At 45.4% G+C, this 21,589-nt stretch overlaps 1 long non-coding RNA gene across 1 annotated transcript; it reads right to left on the bottom strand.

The window, feature by feature from the left end:
* Window positions 1-12,099: 12,099 nt before the first annotated feature.
* On the bottom strand, window positions 12,100-15,177 carry LOC104584487. Its single transcript, XR_732198.3, has 2 exons — window positions 14,541-15,177; window positions 12,100-14,448 (listed from the first exon to the last, which is right to left on the bottom strand). It is a non-coding gene; the product is annotated as an uncharacterized LOC104584487 (long non-coding RNA).
* Between the last annotated feature and the right edge of the window lie 6,412 nt (window positions 15,178-21,589).

The raw sequence follows: 21,589 nt of genomic DNA, 5'->3' as shown, positions 1-21,589 counted from the left end.
CAAACGAACTCCCTGTAAAAAAATTGTTGTCGCGTTGTAGTACAGAATAAAGAAAGGAAACACACCACACAATTATTATTCTTTGTGATTGATTTTTTTTAGAACGGAACATTTATTTATTTTACTTTTTAAACCCAACTTATATTTGGAAGAGTAAAATGCACCGTAGATCCTATAATTATTGGAGGTGTGTCAAGTGAGTCCTAATTTTTTAAAAGTGCATATCTGTACCCTAATTCTTTTTAAGTTGCTCACCCCCGTTCCTAAATGAGGCCGAGCCGTAGCTGACCGGCCAGGTGGCAAGTTGACCACTGCCACGTCAGCCAAGGGTTGATGGGCGGGAGTTTTCCCGCTGTTTCTCGGTGGTCTGGGAATTTGCAGACATCCCCTTATTAATGATGGAGACTGCACTTGGCAAATTCCTCCCGTTGCTCGTGTCGCCGCCCCCAGCTTCTCCTACCGGCCCGCCGCCATGTCCGGGTCGATGTCGACCACAAGTTCCTCTCCACCACCGCAGCCCCATAGCCGACCACACAAGCTCGCCTGACGCCCCCGTCGTTGCCATTGCCGATGTACCCCTGCTACCAAATCAGGCATGTCCTCCGTCTCGTGTGTCAATCAGAGATGAACCTAGACAGAGTGTTCTACAAGTGCCCAAATCACCGGGTAATTTTGCTGATTTCTCATTGATTTGCAATATCCAGCAACCCGGTAGTTAGCCAGCGTGTCAGTCAACTTGTCACCTGGCAGGTCAGCAGCGGCTTGGCCTAATTTAGGACCATGGATGAACAACTTACAAAGAATTAGGATCCAAATATGCACTTTTAAAAAATTAGCACTCACTTGACACACCTCCAATAGTTATAGGACCTGTGGTGCATTTTACTCTATTTGGAATGAGATTAGGAGACGTAGCACTAGTTTGTTTACAAGAGCAATGCCATGTAAAGATGCATGAGTTAGAGAAGGAAATCTGATGACGCCGAGTCCATCTCCGGCGGTAGACTTGGAAGGCAAAGTCCAGGCACCGCACTGATAAGGGGTGGCCCGATTTTCTCGTTGAGCTCGTAGTAGATAGATGATAACTCGCGAGACGCTAATGAATCTCTGGCTGGTCCCTTGCTGCCAATGCAACAATTCTCAACCCTAGTTGATATTCGCAACACCACATGCTTGCGCACGTAGCCGCCGACCACGAAGCGGTTTTGCAATCTACCAATTCCCAATGGAACAATAGATAGCACTCGAATCTTCAGTAGCAAAACACCAGATCGCAACAAAGTGGTGAAGATAAATTCCCGATCGAATCAAAGAGGAATATAATTTCAGATGAATGCTTGTAGCAGTTCAACGAAAGGTTCTGAATAATCTGAATGTGGTCTAACCCTAATCGTGGGCGTCCCTCAACTTATATAGGAGGGTGGACGTCCAGCAACCTAATATGACTCGGACTCGAACTTGGTTCAACCCAAATTTGATACAAACTGACCCGAAACGTTGGGTTCAACCCAAACTATGAGCACGCAGGCCCAACTCATACTTAGGCAAATAAACCATGTCGTAGGCAGCCCTATGTGTGTCACATGCTCCTCGACGTGCGATGATGTCTTAGACATGTTTGACGTGTCGTAGGACTTGTCCTAGCATCAGCCACGACGTCTATTGCTAGTTGATTTCCTCCTCTTCATGTGGTGCACCGGCCTCCCTCTCCTCCCTCGCGCTCTTCTTGATATTGGAAATCAATGGCAATGGATCTTGCTGCAACTCTCCTCCTCCACGTGCAAGGCTTGAAACATCTTCAAATTTGATCATACATAAATGCATAGACTTAGGTAGTATAAAGCTCTCATCAATTAAAACATCAGATTCAATTAAGAGTGAGTTCACCTGTTGTTCAAGTAGCTTCGCACGTGCTCTTGTTATTGGCCCAAGTCTAACTTCATTGGGCTTGTCTTGTGCAGCAACATCAATTGGATTGATGATAAAGAACTAGGGATGTCCTCATCACGCACGTACGTCTGCTCCCTTGTTAATTCTGAGAGCACCTTTTGCAGCACACGAAAATTTGGTAAGAAATCCCAAGAAGAAATACAACACAGCAATCGTCGCTGCAATTAATTAGGTCCACGGCGGCCATGTCTTCCAACTCCTCTCACTACTACAGAAACGGTCATTAGTAACGGTCAAAAAAGTGCATCACTAACGGGCGTCCCGCCCGTCACTAACTTCCCATTACTGATGATGCCATCATCAGTGGCAGGTGCAGCACTTGTTACTGAAGGAGGCACTCCATCAATGGCAGTCACTGTAGGGACGCCAGACAGTGATGATTTTTTCGTCATTTAAAAAAAAGCTGGCCACGGGCCAGCAAATCACAAATTGGTAATTTACATCAAATTAGATGAATTCACATATCACAAATCGCAAATCGGTAATTTACATCAAATCACAAATTGATACATGAATTCCATACAACAAATCGCAAAAAAAGATCACAAAGGAGCCCACTAGACACTGCCGCCGTGAGGAAGTCGATGGCCGGCCCTCATCAGCGCTGCGACGCGAGTGATGGCAGCGCCGGCCTCGTCACCATGTCTGCGGTGATTTGGTCCACTGTGAGAGAGAGAGAGGGAGAGAGGAAGAGCAAACTGAGAGAGGGAGAGAGGAAGAGCAAACTGAGAGAGGGAGAGGGGATGTACCAGCGTCTGTAGGGTTGAGGAGGATGGATCTGGCGGCAGCTTCGATGGAGGCTGGATCCGGCACCGATGGCCGCCAGCCATGGCAGAGATGGCGGCTGTCCATTGGTTCTGGAGGCGGCACGGGGGTGAGTGAGAGAAGGGAGAGGGGGGGTCGGGGGTGAGATGGGATCGGGAATAGAAGGAGGGAGGGGGAGGGGGGGAGAGACATACCGGCGGGGGTCGCCGGATCCGGCGACGAGCTCGCCGGGGAAGGCCGGATCTGGCACCGATGGCAGCCAGGGGCGGGCGTCCGTTGACCTGCAGTAGACAAAGACAAGAGAGCGTGAGAGAGAGGTTGAAGGGAGGGGAGGAGATGGCAGAGGTTGGCCGGCGGCAGCGTTGGGGAGAGAGAGTGCTGGGGAGACAGAGAGTGGAGAAGGAGGGAGTAGCGGTGGGAGGGAGAGAGGAGGGAGTTAGGGGAGAGGCGGCGGCTGGGAGGAAGAGAAGAGGGAGTTAGGAGAGCCTGGAGGAGGTTAGGTTTAGGAACTTTTTATATGTGGTTGGGCTGGTTGGGCCTCAATTGGGTAGCCTCAATTGGGTCGTCTGGCGGCCCATACCAACATTAGTGGCGGGTCTACCTATAAAACCCGTCATTAATGGCCTCAAATATGATTTTTTTGTATTTCAAAAATGGAAAAACGTATTTTGAACCTAACAGTTGTAAGGATTTTTGTTTATATTTTTTTCATGAAAATACGCACCTTTGTGCAAAATATGGACACATTACCATGAATTGTGGCATAGAAATGGACACACTTTGGTCATTTGGCTTAAATAAAACATAAAGTTTAACTATGGGAAATAACAAGATATAATCAAGAATACGTTTTTCAATACATTTCTTTGGCAACACTTTTTGGCATGGTAATATACACCTATGTGCAAAAAATGGATACATTATCATGAATTAGGACATGGAAATGGACAAAACTTTGATCATTTGGGTTAAACCATACACTCAACTATGGGAAACTACAAAATTGTACTACACAAGTCATTTTTCAAATGTTAACATATGATATTATTATACCATCATGTTAATCAAGAAAAACTAAGACTATAGCAAAAAGAATCACATTTTTCGATTTTTTATGAATTAGTTATGATTTTTTTCAATCTTCAAAGGTCTCCAGGGCTCATCAGTAGCAGGCCTAGATATTGAGCCCGCCACTGATGTGTGCTTTTCTGAATTTTGTTATTTTTCGTATTGAACCATGAGTGACGGGCCTCCCAGGCCTGTTACTGATGATTGGTCATCAGTGACGGGCGTACGGCGCCCGTAACTGATAAGGCGTCATCAGTGACGGGCGTGGACGCGACCGTCACTGATGTTGGTCATCAGTGACGGGCACGAAAGGCTCGTCACTGATGTCTCGTCACATATGCACCGTTTTGTAGTAGTGGATCTTCGTCCGTCATCATCGGCTTGCATGTCCTCAAGATCGACGGGTTCTCCCTGACAAAGTGGCTCGGCAAAGGCAGGTCCATCAAATCGGTCAAGTTCACGGTCGGAGGCCATCGCTGGTGTATGACCTTCTACCCCCACGGCCACAGCACGGCTCCCGCCGATTAGGTATCTGTCTTCCCGGTAAGCACGGCAAGGAGTATGTAAAGGCCACATTTGGCTTCAACATACCGGACCAGGAAGGAGAACCGGTGCCATGGTACACTGTACGAATAGACGGCGTGGAAGCGAGAGTGTTTGAAGCCATGCTCCACTTTCTTTACACCAACTCGTTGCCCAAGATTGATGACGGCGAAAAGATGAAAATGGCTCAGCATCTGTTTGTGGCAGCAGATAGGTACGACCTCGAGAGGCTAAAGCTCATCTGCGAGGACAGAATGTGCAATCACATTGACGCGAGGACGGTGGAAACTACGTTGGAGTTGGCCGAGCAACACGGCTTAGTTGGGCGCAAGTGATGGATTTAAGCATCTGCATGGCAGCTGCCCCTCCGTTCTCGAAGGGCTCGATGCCAAACTTTCTCCTGAGTTCGACAGAAAATTATCATCAAAATGATTACCAGTTCCTATGTTACAATTTATTTTTCCTAATTGCTTGAAAGTGCTTATGCAATTTTTGGAGGACACGGGCGCACATGCTTCCAACCCGTTCATTTTCTCCTGAATCATGCGCACCGTCCGATTAGTTTAGGACACCCTCGTCCTTTCAGTGCTTCAGGAGTCAGCCGCCTCCCATTCCCAAGTCCCCATTTCCTTCTCCGTTCTCCCCCAACACTCGCGCCTCGCCGCCCTCGCGGTGAGTTCTCTCGCAGCGTTTTCAGCCGCATGATGGAGAGCGAGAGGTGCAGCAGAAGAGAGGGGAAGAGAGGGGTGGTCGTCAGGCGAGATAGGCGGTGACGGGGAGGTGATTCGTGAATCAAATCAGGGCGAGACAGGCGGCGCGGAGTAACCCGCGATTTCGCCTCTGCGGGAGCTCCACCGGTGAGTTGATAGGGAGGGGGACGTTGCGAGTTGAATAGTACTTGGGATAAATAGTATAATCTAGTTTTTTTTACAGCAATAGTATAATCTAGTTCACATTGTAAAAGATACATGATAAACACGAAACAAAAAAAAACTGAAAAAACCTTTGGATTTTTATTGGGCTGGCCCAGTAGGGCTAGGGTTTGAGGGGGTGGTATAACCCCCCCCCCCTTCGATCTCTCACTTCGGATTCCCCTCTCTTCTCCCCCTTCCTTCCCCGATCTGTGCCGCCCTCCTTCGTTTCTTGCGGCGGTCTCCTCCCAGCCTCTTTCTCTACCGCGGTCTGCTCCTTTCTCCCAATCCAACCACCACCCCTAACTCCTCCTCGCCCCCTCCCTATCCACCAGATCCGCCCCTTCTCCTCTTTTCCGCCACTCGTCTCCTCCCTCCAGATCACGACGATGAATCCATCATCCCACGCATCATCGCTGAAATCTAGCTTCTCCTTCGGCGGCAGGGGCATTGACGGGGAGAGGGAGAAGGTGGCCATCGCGACCGACCCACTATACAAGCTATTGTTGGATGCCCATGTTGCCTGCTTCTACGTCGCTACCACCATCGACCAGCTTGCTCAAGTAGTATGATTTACCCCCAAAAAGGTATGTCTATCTTGGTTGTTACTTGCCCCAGTAGTATGATTTACCTCCGATGATGGTTAGAACTCTGACTTGATGCGTCCATGGTATTCTTGGTGCTTTTATGTGCTGTGACGGGGCATACCGTAGTTCCATTTAAGATGATGCTTAGCTGTTGCCTTATGTATTAGCTTGGCTTGGTTTTCGTTTTGCATGTGAGCTAACTTGAAGTGACAATATCCCCAACATGTTTCTTGGATCATGATTATTGCATTTTGGTCCAGCCGCTCCACAAACTTGTACCACCGGCATGACTGGTTGAATTTAAGGGCATGGGGACGCCACTCCTCTTCTTCGACCTCGGCCATACACCTCTCATTCCTCCAACATGGCAATCAGGTATAAAATTCAATTCTTCTTATTTTCATGAAGAGAATCGTCTTGTGTTGGAAGAAACCAATTGACCACCGAGTCGACACCAACTCACATCCCAATCCACAAGTATCCAATTGCCGGTGGTTCTGGATTATTTTTGTGTTGTTTTCTCATGGAAATTTCCAGATCTAAAAATGGAAGGTACGTGATGTGTTTTTCCCTAGATTTAAGATATGAATTTCGCTTTAGTTTTCAAGTTTTTTCTCTCACTTATGGATTATATTAGACATGTATTGTGAATATCATACATATAGAATTAGGAGTTTCGTTTGTTTGTGAGATGGACGTGCATGCTAGGGCTGGCCCAAGGCCCAGAAAAAGTTCCTTTTAGCTACAAAGATATTAAAATAATTATTTTTAGGATAAAATATGATATATTTTGTCATGGATAAAACATGATTTTTCTATACTTAGTTTTCAGAAAAATACTAGTTTTTAACTCATGCCGGGCTTTCGGGCCCGGGCGGGCCAACCATTCCCAGGTATAAGACAAACACACCCAAAAGACCCAAAAGGAAGAGACCTCGAGTGTTAAAAATTTCTTGTAATTGGGGCATCTCTAGGATCATCTCCGGGGCAGCAGCACATTGTGAAGCAAGCACACAATCGCACATCCACAGAGTAATACACACGAAAGGTATGAGGAGAGATCGCCAAATTGATGTTTCATGTTTTGCTCTACAAACGTCAATCAATCAATCTCTTGTTGGGTTCCCATGCACCGGGGATCTTATTCCTAACCTAGAACTACCAGAATCGCATCGGCGGCGGAGCGAACGATGTAAGAAAAAAAAGAGACGACGGACTAAAAAATCCTCGGATGGTAGCTACTAGCTAGTTAGAAGTAGCCATCTTTTCTTCGTCGTCATCTCCCAATTCCTCTGTCACGCAGGACGAGGCCGGGGACAACGGTCTGCGCATGTCCTGCAGGTTTCCGTCGCGGCGTGTGGCCTTCCAGAACACGCGGCACACCACCCTGTTCTCCACATCCTTGCCGATGCTGGCTGCCCTCGCAAGCAGGGCAGGGTGGAGGCGGTACTCGTGCATCACCCATCGGGTGCGCGCGCCGTCGGCAGAGAAGAAGATTAGCGGCTGCTTGAGGGCCACGGGCACGCGCCGCGGCGAGACGACCACAAGCTCCTCTGTCCCGGGCTAGTTCCACACGCCAGCAGTGCCAGGTGCCACCCCATGGGCCTTGGCACCGGCCGACTGAAGAAAAACTTGTCTTCATGGGCCTCGCTGCCTCCATCTATAACTAATTTTTCGGCGTTCCGAGTCTGGACTGAGGTCGATCATCGTGTCGTACCTGGGAGATCTTATAGATGGATGCGGGAAAGATCGGCGACGGGGATTATGTGGGAGGGGAGTGGGAAGGATAGTGCCTTCTTGCGGAGGTATACTGTCAGCTCCTCGTCGTTCGGCATGAACCAGAACCCAATCGGAAGCCCCAACCCTTCGCGACCAGCCTCCGGCATCGCCATGATCACGCACTGCACAACACAACCTAGAACTAGCAGAGGACACGCCCTCTCAAGCATTCGAACCACAGCTGAATCCACGGAGAGAGGCAAGGAGAGAGAGAGAGAGTTGACTCGTGAAAAGCAGAGGAGTTTAAGGATGGAAAGCAGGGGTACGGTTGCTGCTAGTTTTAAACTAATCGGTGGTGTGTTTGGTGACATGTACGTAGGAGAATACAATGGCTTGATTGCGTGCGGAAGATTTTCTTCTGGCCTAACGGGGTTGCAGCATTTGTTTTCACGTTGCTAAAAACAAGTTCTGCAGCCCCCTCGGACTAGAAGGAAATCTCCTGCACGAAATCAAGTCATTGTATTATCCTACATGTCACCCAACCCAGCACTGATTAGAGTGTAAAACCAGCAGCAACCATACCCCCTACTTTTTTCCAAGTGAGCAGCGACCAGCCAGCTGTAATTGGTAGATGTCAGAGGGCATGTTTTTTGTTAGTCTTAGGTTGGCATGTGCCGTGCGTGGCAATGGCGACGCCGGTGTCTGGTGGCGGAGTGTTGGGGCTTCCCATTGGGTTCCCATTCCTGCCGGCCGACGAGGAGCTGGCGGTGCACTACCTTCGCAAGAAGGCACTGTCCTTCCTGCTCTCCTCGGACATAATCCATGTCGCCGACCTTGCCCGCATCGACCCGGCAGACCTCCCAGGTACAATACGATGATCCAATTCTCCCTCACACTACCAACGCTACCGATTTTGACTCTCCTACACTGTTCGGTGGCGTGCAGGAGAGTCTAGGAAATTCCTTCCAGTCAGAGGGGCTGCAGTTTATTTTTAGCAACGTCAGTTACCTACAGCGGGGTAACTCGCCTCTTCAAAGAAACAACAATTAGAGTCGTCCATGCTTTTGAGAAGAAAACAAAAGGAGATGCCATGTTCAGGTCGAAAATCAAAAAAGTAGTGCGAACTGTCTGCTTAATTTGGGCAGACTTTACAGTTACGGCTTCTTTCAGGGTCAACCGCAACTGCTTGATATTGCCTTTTTACTATCCTTCCTCGATCTCCTTCTTCGCATTAAGCTTTGGCATTATTCTTTGCGGCCGCCTTTCAGGTTCAAAGTTTTTCCATACAACCATTACGGCCGGATTCCATTATCGAAATAACGGAACAGAGGTCCACAACACCCACGTATGTCTTAAACGCACTTGCTGCTAAACGCTAACAACAACTCACACAAGTTCTACGCGCGAAACTAGCTACAACAGTAAGTAAACATTGCTTATTACAGATGGCACCAAGGGCCGCCAATTCCAGGCATGGATCCCAAAACCAAGAACCCGATCTCTGGCACCGTGTTAACACTCACGAACTTGTTGTTAACACTCGGAATCTCTCTTTTTGGGTGTGTTTGTCTATCCCCGTGGCTTTACTATGCATCGTTCATCTCACGACAAAAAAAATTCTATATCCATGATATCCACGACTCGGATCTAATACATTCCATAAAATAAATAAACTTAATTGAAATCAAAATCTAAATTTGTATATTAAATCGTAAACAAAACAAATTCCATATATATGCATCATATGCGGCCCGTTATGTTGCGCCCGCACCTCGGCACCGGTCGGCTGAAGAAAAACTTGTCTACCTACGCCTCGTCGGCTGTACACACACATAATGCCATCCATCTATAACTAGTTCGTTGGTGTTGCGAGCACCTCAGCACCGTCCGGATGAAGAAAAACTTGTCTCCCTGCACCACACACACATAATGCCATCCATCTATATAACTAGTTCGTTGGTGTTGCGAGCACCTCAGCACCGTCCGGATGAAGAAAAACTTGTCTCCCTGCACCACACACACATAATGCCATCCATCTATATAACTAGTCCGTTGGTGTTGCGAGCACCTCGGCACCGTTCGGATGAAGAAAAACTTGTCTCCCTGCACCACACACACATAATGCCATCCATATATATATATATATAACTAGTTCATCGGTGTTGCGAGTGTCGACGGAATTGTATCATTATCATACCTGGGAGGTCTGTTGCATGGATGCGGACAAGGTCGGCGACAAGGATGATGTCGTTGGGCAGCAGGCAGGAGAGCGCCTTCTTGCACAGTTAGTGCACTGTCAGCTCTTCGTCTGTTGGCAGGAACCGGAACCCATTCGACAGCCTCAACACTCCGCCACCAGCCATCGGCACCGACATTCCGGCGCACAGGACAATATAACCTAAGACTAGCAGAGCACACACCCTCTCACACAAGCGAATTGCAGCCGATGTTGTCGGCCGGAGATCCTTTGTCACTGACTTGCTTGATCACTCTCAGTCACAAGTCAGATCGACAAATCCATGGAGAGAGGCAAAGAGGGGGAGGGAGAGTTGACTCATTTCCACCTTTTCATGAGTCAACTCTCTCTCGCTCTCCCTCAGTCCTTGACTCTATCCATGGATTTATCAATCTGAGATCTGAGTGACAGTGATGAAGTTAGCAGCAAACAAATTAACGATTTTCGGACGGCTGTAATTAGTATATGTATCTGAGAGGGCGTGTGTTTTGTTAGTCTTAGGTTGTCATCTGCCATGCGTGGCAATGGCGACGGCGGTGTCTGGTGGCAGAGTGTTGGGACTTCCCATTGGGTTCCGATTCCCGCCGACCGACGAGGAGCTGGCGGTGTACTACCTTCCCAAGAAGGCACTGTCCTTCCCGCTCCCCTGGGACATAATCCCCGTCGCTGACCTTGCCCTCATCGACCCAACAGATCTCCCAAGTACAATACGATAATCCAATTCTCCGTGACACTACCAATGCTAACGAATTAGCTAGTCATAGACTGATAGCATCATGTATGTGTGTGTGCAGGCGACGAGACGCACGGAGACAAGTTCTTCTTCAGACGGTCAGTGCCGAGGTGTGGGCATACGTAGGTCCCTCGAGGTGGAATCCGGCGGAGCCGGCGTGTGGAAAACGTCTAGGAAGGATGAACTTGTGGTCGTCTTGCCGCAGCGCGTGCCCATGGCCCGCAATGCATGAGTACCGCTTGCATCCCGCAGATGTCGATGCCGCAGACAATATCAACAAGGCTGTGGAGGGGACTGTGACGAAGTTGTGACTTCGACAATGTCCATATCGATAGACTTTTATATATCTAGGAAATTAGTTACGTGTGTGACGAAGTTGTGACTTCGACAAGGCCTTGAGGGCTGAAAGCCGCCGCGGAAACCCGCCGGACGTGCACAGACCGTCGTCCTCGGTCTCGCCCTGCTTGACCGAGGAACTAGAAGATGACGACGAAGAAGAAGAAGAAGTGATGGATAGCTCTAACAGCCGAGGATTTTTCTGGTAGTGCTGCTCTTGTCCCTGGCCTTCCTTCTGCGCGCTGCCTAACGGCGCCTCCAACAGTCTGGCTCTGGTAGTGCCTGCTCGGCCACGGTGTCAAATGACGGCACGACCTCAACAAAAGTCTGCCACAATGGCCAAAGGACGCGTCGAGTCCACCGTCGTCGTGATTCTCTCCCTCACCGTCCTCCCCTGCCCGACGGGGCCTACGGTATTTCGGCTCTGGTAGCTCCTGCTCTGCCTAGCTAGGCACCCTAGATCTGGGCTCTGCCTCCGTCACATCCGTACGCGAGATATGTTTTCTTCATCAGGATGGAGGGCGCCGGCCGTTTCTTTAGGGGCAAAACAGTTCAAAAATTCAGCTCGAAGCCAGTGTGATATTTCGAATCCAAAACCAAGACACATCAGCACTAATACCACTTCAGATGGGGGTGGGACCATTGTTGTCCGGTTTTGACAATTGAGGGACTAAATGTAAAAAAAATGTACTTTTCGACAAGTTGAGGGACCGAAAATACACACTTTTCTTGGTAAGATAAATGAGATGGAACCAGCCATTCCAAACACATGGTTTGTTTTAGATAATCCATGGTCTACCTGCGTGCTGTCGCGACACTTTTACCTATTTTTAAGCATCACAATTGCCTCAGACTATTTTGTTTATTTGTAGTTTGATCACTTGATTCTCGCCATCCCTGAAGATCTGTTACATCTATGGCCCTGTGGTATAATACATTGGTATTTTCTGTGGGGCAGATTGCGGTGGGAGAATTTAGCTGTTTACACGGATAGACAAAATATACCCTTGGTACATATCAGATCTGAACTCATTCAAATACGAACGTGCGATTAAGGCTCACATCTCACTGTCCTGACCTCTTGTATTACTAGACAGATTTGCGCGAAAATGTAGATTTTTTTATCTGGCCTGTTATCAAATATTTTTGTTGTGAGTTTGTCGTGAGTTTGTTTTACTGTAAATTTTGGATTTGCGCTAAAGCGAGGATATCTACATCATAGAACTGATTAACAGGCATAAAAACATGATATCAATTCAAAACATTAACAAAAATGAGAAGTTGCGTTCAGATCCTTACCAAAGGAAATCGGCAACACTGCCCGTTATCAAAAGAATGGAGTAATATCCCAAATTTGACATGACCTTCCTTTAAATTATCTGTTTCCTTTTTCTTAAGAGGGACACTCCCCGATTTCATGTAAAGAAACCACAAAATTTACATGTAAGGATTCTGTCCAGCTAGCATAAAGAATAGAAAAAACACCCAGATATCCAACTCTCCAGAGCTGCTTAATGCTCCAGCTTATAAGTCGAGCCCAACCTTGAGACCTGTTAAACACTTCGGTCGTTGCTCGCCACAGCTTGCGCGAGTCTTGGGAGGAGCGCCTCCATGCTTTCACCTCTCTAAAGACCCGACCACTGATCCATCATAGAACACACATCAAACATTGTATAACAGTTGGGTCATAAGGCAAATTCTCAAAGCAAGCTTTATTTCAAATCTTCCGTAAGACCCGAATGACTGCTGCAATCCCTAAAACAACAAGATTTCTATCCTTCCCGACGGAAGGTAAGATCCATGTTTCCAGGAGTTATTTAAAATTAGCTGGACTCTGAGTAAAACTAAAAGTGCATTTAATAACCATCCAAATATATCCGGCCAAAGAGCATGAGAAAAACAATTGCTCTTGATCCTCTTTGGAGCAAAAAAGCAAATTGCTACTCTCCTTCTCAGCCCCTTCTCTTCAAATTATCTTTAGTCAGAATGCTTATTTGAAGCACGAGCCAAAGAAATCATCCACATAAATTTGAATGGAAGGGAATCTGTTGCAGCTTAAGCGCTCTGTGCATGGAACTGACTGAAATTGTAAATCGGAGTAACATCATGGTTTACATACATATATATGTACCTCTGAGGTAATATATGCAAGCACTGATTTTGTCAACAACAACCAATTGGTTTACTTATATGCTTTCTAACATCCAATAGAGAATCCATGACCAGAACAAAAGGATACACTGCGAGAAAGAACACGGCAGCAATTACGTCATTACATGCATACTTGGTAGTTTGTTTGAAGACATCTGTGCGCAACAAATATTAATAGATTGGGTAATACTATTATTCGGCAGTAAGTTATCCAACTAAATAGTGTCTAGATTACCGATTAAAAAGAGAGCCTACAGCTACTCCCTCCGGTCCTAAATTCTTGTCGTGGTTTTAGTACAAATTTGAACTAAAATCACAACAAGAATTTAGGAACGGAGGTAGTAGTTATGAAACTAATAATCAAAGACTATACTAAACCAGAATATGAAAGCACCCTATCTTTTCATGAATACTTGAGTCCATGGTTTCTGTTCATACCACAAATTGTAGACCCATGATGTTACTCAGATACTTGCCTGGAGTTCACGGATTGTTTCCCTGGAGTATATCCTTTAATGGGTAACATCATAAATCCGCGAGTTTAACTTGTGAGTGCAAGGAGTTTGTCAAACCAATAGATCACTTATGTAATTTGGTACATGATATTTCAGAAAAACAAAATGAAGATAAACTTTTAATATGCACATAATGACTGGAAAATACAAAAGATGATCGAAAGGACAACAACTTCATCTTTTCTACTGTAGAAACCATATATATGCATGCGCTATTTGGAGGAACCAGCAGGGTAAAAATTCCACCAGAAGAATAAATATGGAATGCTAGAAGACATTACCTGCACCTCTACTGTAATACAGAAATGGACCCTGAAATCTCGTAAGCATGAAATCCCGAGACAGCAAAGAGGCTGGCAGAGAAAAATAAGTACTTCGTATCTATTTTTGAAGCCTGTAGTCTATGTCATTTCCCTTACCCTGTGGAGGGAACTCTCACGTATGTCATTTCCCTTAGCCTGTAGTCTACTGTAATACAGAAAAGCACAAGTGTTAAAATTAAAAGGAGAAATTTGCATAAAGGAACAAAAGAGATGATACCTGACATACCAGTGGCAAGGGAGATTCTTATTAATCATTTCAGGTTACCTTGTTTGGGATAAATAGCAAGCAGCAAACTATATTCAGGCTCTTCTTTTTTTCCTAGATATATTGAAGGCAAACCATAAAAAATATAGAATGCTAGAAGGGGGTGATCTGGAAAAATAATCCATTGTGAAATTCTTTTTTCTTATCATCTGTGGTTTAGCTTTGTTGGGAATCGTAAGTAGCAAGCAGCTGGTCTTCTTTTTCCTAGATACAGTGAAGGAAGGCCATTAAAAAAAGTAGAGAAATTTAAAGGGGGTCATCTAGGAAAATAATACCCCGTCTGACATTCATGTAATCAGAATCAGAACTAAAATTATGCCTAATCAAAATTCCATGTACAAACAGACTGCAAAATCATAAAAAGAACAATTAGTATTGCATAGTGCAACAGGGCTGAATGTCATAAAACAAATACTCCACCGGCAACAACCTTCATACCTTCAATAAAAAAGGTTCGACCATATGTGCAGTGGACAATTAGGAGGAAAATACATCGCTCGAGATGGAGATTGCCAGGGGTAGATCCGCCTGGTCGGAGGTGGGAGGCAGCCGGAGATCCGCCTGGTCGATGGTGTCCCGAGAGCTCTTCGCGCTCAAGTCCTCGTCCCGTCCGTCGGCTCGGGTGGATGCTTGGACGGCAACCTTCTTCGGGTTGTTGGCCGGGGGAGGCGGGAGGCAGAATAGTGCCGGGGGGCGGCGGGAGGCGGCACGAACCCTATCGTCCGCCGTGGCCTTCCAGAGAGAGAGAGAGAGAGGATTGGGGATTTTTTTAGACGGTGAATTGATTTTGTTCGGGGAAGGAAGCCGACCACCGGAAACCAGAAATCCACAGCGCCAACGCATGCCAAACGCGGCCACCTCGCGCTCAATCGGAAGCAGCGTCCCGGATCGCTGCGAGGAAACCCTAGAAAAATCGGGAGAAGGGGAACAGAGCGTTGGAGATTCTAGAGAGATGGAGCGATGCGCCCCCCGAAAACCCGCCAACGCGCCAGGGTTGAGCCGAGGAAAAACCGCCAACGACGTGGCGCATCGGTTACACGGGTGGTTTCTTCGCCCTTTCATATGGGTAAAGATTTATTCTGTAATGGAAGATCTATGAATGCAGGCACTGTATGAATGTACGCCATATAAAAACGGGTGTCCCTATCATCGGTAGCTGATTATCGGGCATGATCCCTGCAAAAAAAAATCAGGCATGAGAAAACAGTGTTTCACTTTTATTTAGGAGAAACAGTGATTGCTTGTTGGTTATGAGGAAAAACAGTGATTGATTGTTGGCATGAGATAACTGGCCTGATAGCACATGTCTACATGATTATTTTGGCCAAATAAGCCCATTTTATCCCCTTTATCTTATGGAGAAGTCCAAAAACCACCCTAAACTTTAAAACCGGACAAAATACCTTCCTGAACTTTCAAAACTGTTCGTCCTGACCCTCCTGGCTGTTTTGCACCTGGTTTCTTCAGTGGCTGGAACCTCAACGCTTGGCAGGTGTACTCTGGTGACCGCCAAGCTGGCTGCTACGCTGGCAAGTTAGGGGGTTATCCCCTGCGCTCACGCCCACGCGCATCTCTCTCCTTAAAATGAAGGGGCTGAGCACCTGCCTTGGTCGTAAGAAAAAACATTATTTCAGCTGCCAGCTCCCGCCATATGACACAAATGCATGCAGATAGATTAGCAGGTGTAGAAAAAGGCTTCAGCAAAACATCTTCCTTTTGCATTGATTTAATAGAGATATAATTAAAAGCATACATAAAACTCACTAACTGCCAGGACTGTGGCGACTTCGTTGGCCTTGTCTGATTTTTATCTCAGCAATGCCAGCGATGAGCACACTTGAGCTGATCGATGATGGCTAGCTCCGACGAAGAAGATCGATCGGCCGAGCACGGTCCTGCAAAAGGTGCTAAACCGACTTCATTCCGATCTGCTAGCTTCGACCTTACGCCGACCCGAACGGCGCACGCCATTGCAATCGCATAAAAGTTTATCAATAATCAAGAGGGTTGATAGACAGTTTACTCAGGAAATTGTAATTTAAAAGCAAATTTGCTTTATAGTGACTAAACGGTGTACTTGTAACTGAAGTCCGAGTTCCTGGATGTTCAAGCAATCAAGCTCGTGCCTCGTCTCATGCGGAAAAAAAAAGGCTTTAGGACTGCAGAACACTGTATAAATCACCATGAGATGATGAGAGTCAAATAAAAGAACGATTTTGCTAGCGAAACACATACGTACGTGTACAGATGTATATCATGTAGCATATGGCTAGTTGCCTAATTACATTGCATGGCTTCAACCTAATTAAGTCCTAAATTAGGGAACAGTCATTTATGTGCCGCCTTGGGATGAAGCCTAAATGACTGTATATTAAAATTTGATTAACTTTACGGAAAAATTCTACTCAGTACTAATCTACAACTGTAGATTAAAAATCCAGCGGTGTGTTCGACCTCAAAAAAAAAAAGATTAAAAATCCAGCGCTGACCCCGCCACGCGTGTTGGGCCATGCCTGCCACGATGGGCCTGCTCGGCCTAGGCAGCAGCAAGCCACCACGCGCCTGATCAATGGGCCGTCTAGGTGGCCCAACTCTAGCCACCATCTGAGCCTCGCATACACGCCGCGAGCCTCCGGATGTACGGAACTACGGATGTATCGGAACAATTTCAAAACTTTCAAAAGAAATTAAAAAAAATACATTATGCATGCGTTGATGCATACTACATATCTGGAAAATTTCATTGAAAAATACTTTCATTTGTAGGCTATACCAAAAATTGGAAGACAAATATATGGATGGATACTAGCTAGGTATACTATTCATCGATATTGTAGATCTATGTATTTGTAATTTTGTGTATAGCTCACGTGACAAATTATATACCCCGTACGGTCAATAAAGTTAATGTACTTACATGAAAATAGATATACTACTCAGGGCCGTATAGTAGCAGGGGCAGGGTCTTCCACGGCTTGGTCGTCTTTCTGATCATGCACCTCTTTTTATGGACTCTGGTTCTGCGGCCTTACATGCAAACCGTCGCCCGCGTGAGGGTTTTGTGGAGTGAGTCGCGGAAGTTTGGCGTAGGCCCTGCAAAGGGAAGTATTCTGCTCAGCGGTTTAATAATCATTTGGGAGCGGTTCGCCGTGACCTTCGTGGCTGGGCAACTCACATAGCTGGAGTCAATAAACGTGAAAAAACTCGCTTGTCGACAATTATTGATGATTTGGACAAGCTAGCTGGAGTCAGGGGCCTTACTGATCAAGAGATTGAGCTAAAAAATAAATCAAATGAGTCAGCGGCCCAACTTCGGCGTGAAGAAGAGCTAAAGTGGCACCAACGTTCTAAGGTTGAATATTTGCTGAAAGGGGATGACAATACTAAGTTCTTCCATTTGGTGGCTAATGGCCGTCATCGTAAGAAACATATTTTCAACCTACAACATGAAGGGGATATGAACCGAGCTTTGTGTCGATGGATGACTCGAGATTAAGTGATACTCCCCAGGTCTCTCAGGCCGAAAATGAGTTCCTCATGTCCCCTTTCACGGAAAAGAAGGTCAAGGAAGCAGTCTTCCAGATGGAACACAACAAGGCCCCTGGTCCTGACGGTTTTCCTGCAGAATTTTATCAGGTCTTTTGGGATGTATCAAGGATGATCTGATGGCTTTGTTCCATGATCTCCATAATGATAGGCTCCCTCTGTTTAGCTTCAACTTTGGCGAGATCATTCTTTTGCCAAAAGTCAAAAACGCTAATTGTATCCAACAATATAGGCCCATTTGTCTTTTTAATGTGGTCTTTAAAATTTTCATTAAGGTGGTTAATAATCGTTTGAACAGTGTGGTGGATCATGTTGTCTGTCCTACCCAAACGGCGTTTATGCAAGGCCGTAATATTCTTGATGGGTCGTGGTCCTTCACGAGACCATTCATGAATTCCATCGAAAAAAGCTAAGCAGAGTCATCTTCAAGATTGATTTCGAGAAAGCCTATGATAAAGTGAAATGGCCGTTCCTGCTTCAGATTCTTTGTATGAAGGGCTTCTCCTCCAAGTGGTGTTCTTGGATTGAGAGCTTCATTTCGGGAGGGAGCGTGGCGGTCAAGGTGAACGATCATACTGGCAATTTTTTCCAAACTCGGAAAGGTCTGCGCCAGGGGGATCCTCTTTCTCCGGCACTTTTCAATATTGTGGCTGATATGCTCGTTGTCCTGATTGAGAGAGCTCGAGAAGAAGGTTTAATTGGTGGAGTGGTACCTCATCTTGTTGATGGCGGTTTATCTATTCTACAATATGCAGATGATACAATTCTATTTATGGAGCATGACTTGGAGAAGGCTCGAAACCTCAAACTTGTGCTTTCTACTTTTGCAATTGTCGGGTCTGAAAATCAACTTTCACAAAAGTGAAATCTTTTGCTTCGGCGAGGCGATGAACTCTTCCCAGCAATATTCCGAGTTGCTTGGTTGTGTGATGGGGTCTTTGCCCATCTGATACCTTGGCATCCCGATTCACTATCGGAAGTTGAAAAATTCCGAATGGAAGGGTGTGGAGGAGAGGCTCGAGAAGAGACTTGCGAGTTGGAAAGGAAAACATTTATCCATTGGAGGAAGGCTTGTCCTCATCAATTCCGTGCTTAGTAGTATGATTATTTTTATGATGTCTTTCTTTGAGATTCCACGTGGAGTTCTCAAGAGGCTTGATTATTTTCGGTCCAGATTTTTCTGGCAGAATGATAGTCAGCAAAAAAAATATAGACTTGCAAAATGGAGCATTACTGCAGACCAAAAGACCAAGGGGGTCTAGGTATTCAGGATTTTGGTGCTAAAAATACCGCTCTTCTAAGCAAATGGTTGTTCAAACTTTTGTCTGAGGACGGTATATGGCAGGACCTAATACGGAACAAATACATTGGTTCGCAGGCATTGTCTCAAGTGGTGTGGAAACCAGGGGATTCTCACTTTTGGGGAGGTCTGATGAGAGCCAAACGATTTTTTTTTCCGTTTTGGCTCATTCTCTATCAAGGATGGCTCTCAAGTGAGATTCTGGGAGGATTCTTGGCTCGGTGGTCGCCCCCTTCGAGACCAATACCTTCTTTATTCCTTATTGTTTGTAACAAAAACGATACCTTGGCACAGGTTCTCGCCTCCTTCCCACCAAATGTGTCCTTCGGACGAAGCCTTGTCGAACCTAAATTGGTGGATTGGATCAACCTCCTGACTCGCCTTGCTACTGTGAACCTATCTCCTGGACATGATGAGTTTTGTTGGAATCTTCACCCCAGCGGATTATTTTCGGTCAAATCTATGTACCATGCCATGGTCCATGCTGATACACCGATATCTAACAAACATTTATGGAGATTAAGGGTTCCTCTAAAAATTAAAATTTTCCTTTGGTTTTTGCGGCGGGGCGTGACTCTTACTAAAGACAACCTATTAAAGTGGAACTGGAAGTGTAGTCCAAAGTGTAGTTTTTGTGCTGAGGATGAGACTATTACACATTTTTTTTTCTGGTGTCGTGTATCTCGATCTGTGTGGTCAATGGTCCAAATAGTTTCTAATCTTTATCCTCCCCGTGATGTTGCTCATATGTTTGGGTCTTGGTTACGGGGTGTTAACAAAAGATTGAGGGCGCTTCTTATGTTCGGGGCTGCAGCTTTATGTTGGGCTATTTGGCTGTACAAAAATGATAATGTTTTTAATAGAAAGAATTTAACTTCTCCAATGCAGGTTTTGTATTCTTGCACGCACTGGCTCCGTACTTGGTCTATACTTCTCAAGCCGGCGGACCGTCATTTGGTTTTGATGGCGTGCAACCAGCTGGAGCAAGTTGGCAGGGACATTTTTACCCACCATGGGTGGCGGTCTAGTCTCGGCCTTGAGGCTGCTTGAGTCGTTATTTTCCTTTCATTGTAATAAGTGTGTTCGGTACTTATTGGCTGTGTGCGTTTCGGCGCAGAGGCCGGGGGTGTGATACTCTGTGATTGTATCGCTCGATATAGCATTGAGATCAATAAAAGCTTCCATTTTCAAAAAAAAATTAGGGCTCAGGCCCCCATAAAAATTAGGGCCCCCAATCTTTCTTAATTAGCACTAATGACATGCTTAATGATGAGTTAGTAAAAAGCCCAAGTGGCACAAAGGGAAAAAGGAGTAAGCCCATCGATTCCTCACCACCACGGATGGCTTGGTCTCCCAAGTGACAACTGCAAGACTAAAAAGTAGCATTGGCCAAAACAATATTTTGCTTACTTAGCATCTCCCAAATTTTAGGGCCCCCTGTTGGATTTTGCAAAGGGGCCTTGAATTCATAGGTACGGGTCTACTCATCAACTGTTTGATAGTATATATCATGCGTGCATCTAGCTAATGTACTTTGTCCTCTCGGCATCCAAAGGCTCGAAATTATTATTATCTCTACCGACTTCCTTGCCTCTTCTGAGGCACCATTCGTTTTTTTCTTATGACTTCATTAACATTTTCTCTATTGTTTATTACTACTACCTCAGTGTTATCCGGTTTATAGAAACTATACAAATATCAATATCAAATAATTATACTAGTTGACGAATATAATAAGACTAGTTTACAGTTGCAGATGTTGTTAGATTTTTTCGTAAAGTAAATAAAACTTTAATAAGTTCGACTCATGAAAACGTTAGAACTTCTTAATTATGTTTAGAATGAAGAGAGTAGCACGTTATTATGGTCTTGAGTATATAAGTAAAATGACTGGCCGGCCACTAGTTGCGTTCGACCTAACGGATGAAGTGTACTCACTCTTCTTCTAAATATAAAAAGTTCCAGCTTTATCATAACTAAACTTTCTTCAAGTTAATTTGACTAAGTGTATAGAAAAATTATTAAAATCCACAATATCAGAAGAGTATACTATGAAAATATGTACACTAAAAGATTTAATATAAGTGGTATTGGAGTTTTAGATGTTGGTAACTTTTCTATAAACTTGATCAAACGTGTGAAGAAGCTTGACTTAAGAAAAAATTAGAACTTGTTATATTTAGAAACGGAGGAGGCAGTACAATATGTATAGTAATCAATGATGAGTTGTATGTCCGTACCTATCTACCCAAGTGTGCAAAAAGACCTTGACGAGGACTTTCAGCTCGTCAAAAAATAACTCAAATGGATTACCGCAAGTCGCAAGTGTGGACGGACGACGACGACTTTAAGCTCGTCATAAAATAACTCAACCAATCAAATGGATTGTTGCTTCCTTGCTTATGACAAGTTATTGCTCACTGCAAGCAAGAGTTTGTTTAGGGACATGCGTGTGTGTTTTATTTGTCTCAACAATTTTTGTTTCTCATTTTCATATTTCTGTGGAAGATTGGAATCTAGATACTCCCTCCGATTGATATTACTTGTCTCAAATTTGTCCAAATACGGATATATCTATGTGCAAAAAGCGTCTAGATACATGTAATATTTCGACAAGTAATTACGACAGGAGGGAGTAGTT

Source organism: Brachypodium distachyon, chromosome 4 (assembly GCF_000005505.3).
Source record: "Brachypodium distachyon strain Bd21 chromosome 4, Brachypodium_distachyon_v3.0, whole genome shotgun sequence".
Taxonomy (NCBI): Eukaryota; Viridiplantae; Streptophyta; class Magnoliopsida; order Poales; family Poaceae; genus Brachypodium; species Brachypodium distachyon.
Note: the sequence above shows the minus strand (reverse complement) of the source record. Positions and strands in the feature narration are given on the sequence as shown.